Source organism: Mustela lutreola, chromosome 11 (assembly GCF_030435805.1).
Source record: "Mustela lutreola isolate mMusLut2 chromosome 11, mMusLut2.pri, whole genome shotgun sequence".
In the NCBI taxonomy this organism is placed as follows: Eukaryota; Metazoa; Chordata; class Mammalia; order Carnivora; family Mustelidae; genus Mustela; species Mustela lutreola.
The window spans coordinates 22,697,813-22,703,812 of NC_081300.1; positions in this window are offsets into that span (position 1 = coordinate 22,697,813).

Here is a 6,000-nt window from a genome sequence, read left to right on the forward strand (position 1 = left end):
TATATACTTGAGTAAGTAGCTCTATTTTAGGTATTTATCATAAGGGGATAATCAGTATTTTTATGAGGAAAGGACAATTATTGCTACATTATTTATGTAACCTCTGATTATGTAAAAGGATATATAATGTTTATGTAAAAGGATATTTATTGCAACATTATTAATACTCCTGAATTTTGAAACATCTCAAATATTCAACCACTGGTTAGCAGTTAAATCTCAACAGTTAGAGGATAGAAAACTGTGAAAACATTAAAATGTATGTTTAATTTATAAGCTAGAAAACAGAAATGTTTATAACAAAATTTTAGGCATTAACGTTTCAATGCAATACAACTTCAATTTTGGTTGTTTTGCTTGTTTGTTTAAAAAAAAAAAGTTGTGTGTTTTATAAATGACTTGGGGGAATACAACCAAAACCAAACAGTCTAGGTGGTAGAATTAGGGTAATTCTTATTTTATCATTTTCGTTTTCTAAGATATCCCTTGATTAGCATGTAATTCTTCCCACTTAAATTTTCATCTCAAAGTAGTATTAAACATACTAATAAGTGAAAAACAACTGTCCCTCGAATTTACGAACTTACCCTAATCTTGCTGCCCAGATGCAACCACTATGCATACTTCAGGTTTTTTCCTTCTCATTGTTTCCTGTATATTGCTAAACAATGCTCATATATTGTTAATTTTAAATATTCTCTTTGCCTTACTATGATAGACGTCAATTTAGATATCTTATGCAATGTATCTCTTTTTGTTCTCCATCCTCATGATGTACCTGCACCATTTTCAGTCAATACTATAAAAGTGTTCAATACCAAAACTAAGTAATTTTTATTTACTGAAAGTCAAATAAAGTATCATGAATATATTCCCTTTCTCGTTTGCTTTTGTAACAGCAAATTCCTTGTTTTGTGGGGTGTTTTGCTTGGGTTTTTTTTTGTTGTTGTTGTTGTTGTTTTTAAATTTTCTTGCTCTTCCAATATCTTCTGCATAATAACGTTTTTAGTTCTCAGGCTGATATTCTATCAAGGTATTTCACCTGCCCCCACTCTGTCCCTCCTAATGTTGCTGTCCTTTTCCAGTCTGGGTGGTTGACCTCCAGGTCTGCTCACCACTGTCATCATTATATGTTTTTTCCCCACCGGAATCCCACGCCATCTCTTGGCTTGGATAACCTTATAATTTTGCGAACATACTACCCTCCAAATTAAGAATTTATAAGAGATAAAATTTCTAAAATCTTGTAGTTTAAAAGATCTTTTTTATACCATCACATATGCCTATTGGTTTCGGTTTGGGCTTTATATTTTTTAGTTATTAGGTACTTAAAAATTGAGAATTATATTTTCCTGTTCGATTAAATACTGTATTAAGAAATAGAAAATTTTTTAAATTGACTTTTACTTTGTACTAATACAAACACAGTATATTTCATTTCATCCTTGACTTTTTTTTTTAATTTAATATTTATCTTTTAAGCATCTTGGAGGTTTTATTGTTGTTGCTGTTTTTAATCTAGCCTGATTATATTTTTCTCTTATTTGGAATATCTATCTATATATACACATATATATATTTAGTGAAATTACTGGCATATTTGTGTTTAAATTTATTATATATCTATTTTTCATAACTCATCTGTTCTCTTTTCCTTTTTTCTTTTACAAGTATTTTCATTATAATTTTCCTTCTATTTTCTTCTTAAACATTTTTAGTGGTTATACAAAGACTACAACATACCTCTTAACTTATTGGAGTATGCGAACTTAGAGTGAAATGAGAAGTTGCAATAATGGTACACAGGCCACATTGTTCAAGTTGTCACTAAACAAAGAATCCAAGATGCTAACGCACTTGAACTCCATTGCCCACATTCCATGCTTGTGTTTTTGTTTTCCTATATTTTAATTCTACACTATTATCCAGAAAGTTAGATTAGAATTTTACATACATAATTACCCTTACCCAGTGCTTTTCACTCTATGTTATAAAGCTTCCATATGGAATCATTTTCTTTTTGAATTGAAGAACTTTAATATTTTCCTAGGAATCTACTGGCCATGTTTTCATTTTTGATAGTTGGAAAAGTCTTGATTATACTTTTATTTTTAAAGGATATTTTAAGTGGATATAGAATTCTACACTGTTGGTCATTTTTCTTCAGCATTTTAAAGATTACTTTAAATGTATCATTATTAGTTTATTGAGAATTTAGTTGTTGATTTTGTTAACTGAAATTAACATTTTCCTCTGGCTATTTTTAAGATTTTCTATTTCATTTTGGATTATTAGCAATTAGATAACATGTCTATGGGGTTTTGTTTATCCTACTTGGAATTCACAGAAATACCAGAATATGTGACAATTTTTCTTTACTGTGAATTTCTCAAATATCTCTCTTCATATGTTAGTTTTTCCCATTATCTTTTTCCTTTACTTTTGGGAATCTAATGTTCTGTATATTTATACCATATCATTATATTTCACTTTCTGTCTATAATTTCTATCCCTTTGTTCCCTCTATAGGCATTTTACTGACCTACTTTCCTATTTAATAAACTCTTAACTCTACCAAATCTGCCATTAAACCAGTCTATTAGGATCTTAATGTCAGTTATTAATTTTCTCCTAGAATTTGAATTTCATTTTTTATAAATTAAGCTGGGTAAAACCAAGATCTATCTTAATTATTTATAGTTACTTTAAAGACTAGAATGTTTGACATTCTAATAGCTTGCTTGTAGGTCTGTTTCTATTGTCTACGTCTTCTCTTTTGGTTATTTTCACTATGACTGATAATTAATGGATTCCTGTTTATGTATGAAAATTTATAGAGGCTCCAGATAAGTGACTTACTCTGGCTTCTAGCAGTAGCAGGAGTATTGCTATTGAGCTAACTTGAGGTCTTGAGCTAACTTGAGGCTAATCTGTATATTTTAAGGTCAGTCTATTTCTGGACTGTCTCTGCTCCTAACAAATATCCATATAATATGAATAGTTTCCAAGTTTCCTTATTTATGATGGGTTCTGAACTCCAGTTTTTGTTATCCAAGCACCATGAGAATGCTAAAAACTGCTACTATTTTTGTCCTTTTGCTCTCTGACTATTTAGTCTCATGCTATCTTCAGATAAGTGAATTCCATCTCCCACAGAGCAATGGGCATGTAGTCAAGTGGAATCTTAGAAGTCATAAGAGATTTATATAAAATAACTGGATTAGAAGGAGGTAGATATTCTAAATGGTGGGGAGTAATCTGAGCTAAAAGAATAGAGACAAAAATGCAAATGGAGGTTTCTGGGGATGGTAATTAAGCGGTGTAATTAGAATGAAGTGTGTGTCCTGAGGAATACTGGCAACAAAATTTTAGGAAGATGAACTGGCACCAGTCTGTACAGGTTTTGGAATCCAGAATGGTACATTTGGACTCCATTTGGGAAGTGCTGGAAAATCGTAGGAGTTTTATATTAAGTATATGAGATTGTGAAAACAGGATCTTGGAAAGGTTATTTCAATAAACCTGAAAATGATGATATGCATTGAGCAGATGATTTTTTTTTTAAGTCAGGGAGAAAAATTATATTTTGGATGGGCAATTCAGAGCCAAATGGATAGTTCAGGAAATGTTACATCAACCAAACTTACATAGCATTTGGATAGATCAAGGAAGTCACAAAATGCAAATAAAAACAACTTATGCCTTAAGTTGAGGATAGTAATTATTTCCTAGGGCTTCCCTAGAACAGTATTTACCAGAGTCTTAGGTTAAGATAAGGATCTTCAGAAGTCTAGCTATGCTCCCCCAAACTCTCTGCTACTGTACAAGTATATAGGAATTTCCGTGCTAGGAAGACGGTACTAATGTTGACATTTATTTACTTATCCCCTTTTTTGGAGGAAAAAATAACCAACTGTTTATAAAACTCAGGTATTTCATATGAATCAACCCACAGAAAATTGTTACAGTGTTATGCAATCATTTGAAAATTAGTTCTTCTAAACTTAAGAAGTCTAGAGTTATGAAGTTATGCATAGATTAAGCTGGGAGTTATGCATTTCACTAGGACTTCGAGGTGTCTGTCCAGAATTGGGATGTACGCTAACTACATTTGTTAACAGTTCCATGTTTATGAGCTGTCAGCATGATGAAAGTGGGCATGACATAGGGTATGCTACAGAATATGAGGACTGAAGAGCTATTCTAATCACAGCATGGCACTGCTGACAATCATGGTGACTTGCAATCAAAATGTCTGACTAGGAATCCTTTCGTGAAGAGAGATGCTTTCATATCAAAATGGCGGCAAACTCTCTCCCCAGCGCTCACTTTCCTCTCCTTGCTTTTAAGCCCTTCAAATAAATATTCCTTTCTTAAATGTATAGGTACAAGAACTGGTTCTAGTATTCGCTTCAATTCTATTCCTTCGCTATATTTAAACTTCCACTGAACACACCTAGTGATGTCAACCTCTTTCTGTGACCAACAAAGGGAATGTGTAGCTTACTCTCTTTGTAAGCCAAAGACCACAGTTGGGGTCTGCTGCATCTTCCAGTTCTTTCTTGAAGAATTCTTCCCTTTCCGCTTGTTCTGGTATTCTCTTCCTACTGCCTGGAAATCGTGAAGAGGGCTGTTCCATCTCTCACTATAGGAGCATTAGTGCTCATATTTTGTCAGTATAGTAATTTGGGATGCAAGATGCCTCGTTATGCACAACCAAGCTATTACTACTAATTGTTCAATTAATTTGCTATTGTACATGGATAAAAATAATGGGGTTGCCTTCTTTGTCAAAATGCCCCCTTAAGCACAATTACACTGCAATATCTGTGCAAAGGCAGTCCACATGCATCCTCAGGTAATTGTAACTGGAGAGGGCTCCGTATGCTAATGAATTCTCTTTATCACTGAGAGACAAACATCCCTGCAAGACTTCTCTAAGGCACATTTATATATCAAACTAACGATAGGCCCTGCCTCATCCCAAGAAGAACTGGAAAACTCCAAGTGCTACATCATCATCTTCAGCTCATTCAAGGCGTTAGCATTTTGCCATTATCATTTGTTTCCCTGTTCTAGCTTCTCCGGGGTAATAGATGTGCTGTGCCCTCAGGGTGCCTCCCACCCAGAGACTTCAGAGTATGCCCCCAACACTGAGCCACAGATTACACGAATGAAGTCACAGATTACAGCTGTAACTTCATTAAAAATATCTGGCGGAGTAGAGGCCATTAAGGGGTGTCACCAGAAAGGACAGTGTGGCTTCACGATGATGTGTTCTCATCTCCTGGCTCTGGATCTACAGTGGTAGCTGAGGTGCTGGTAAGAGACACTGGGTTCCCTGTATTTCCCATGGGGAACTACTCACTGCCTGGTCACACAGGCTAGAGAATCTTACTTTAAACTGGTAACAGTGCATTAAGTTCTATGTATATTGGTTTATAGCACAATGAAGCCAAGCGAGTATGCCATTTGTAGTGGTTAGAGAGAGTGAGTTGGATGAAAATCAAATCAATATAAATTATAACATCAATGGCAATACTTTCCATGTTTTGATAACCCATTCAAACTGTGCAAAGCACTTACATGAGCTGATGTCATCTGGGTCGTGTGGCAATGCCCAATGACTGACTAGGCTGTCTTCATTACTGCTTACAGTTACAATGAGTCCCCACTCTGGTTCAGACACTCTTCTAGGCACTCTGAATATAAAAGAATTCCTATCTTAAAGGCTCTAAGCCCGGTAACTGTCCCACTATGTTATGCTGCAGAAAAGGTTAAATATCCCCAATTAATTATGTTCTGACTGTGATATCTAGAAAGTGAATTAGTCACTCACTGATCAAGGATCTGCTTCTAAGATATTGTACCTTGCTGGCCCATTACCCACAACAGACCCTCAGTAGTGCCCACTATGGCCCCAAGAATGCATTATTTCAGACTGCTATTCATTCCGTATGTCTGGCACATGTTCCTTTTACCACACTGTGACTGCCAGAT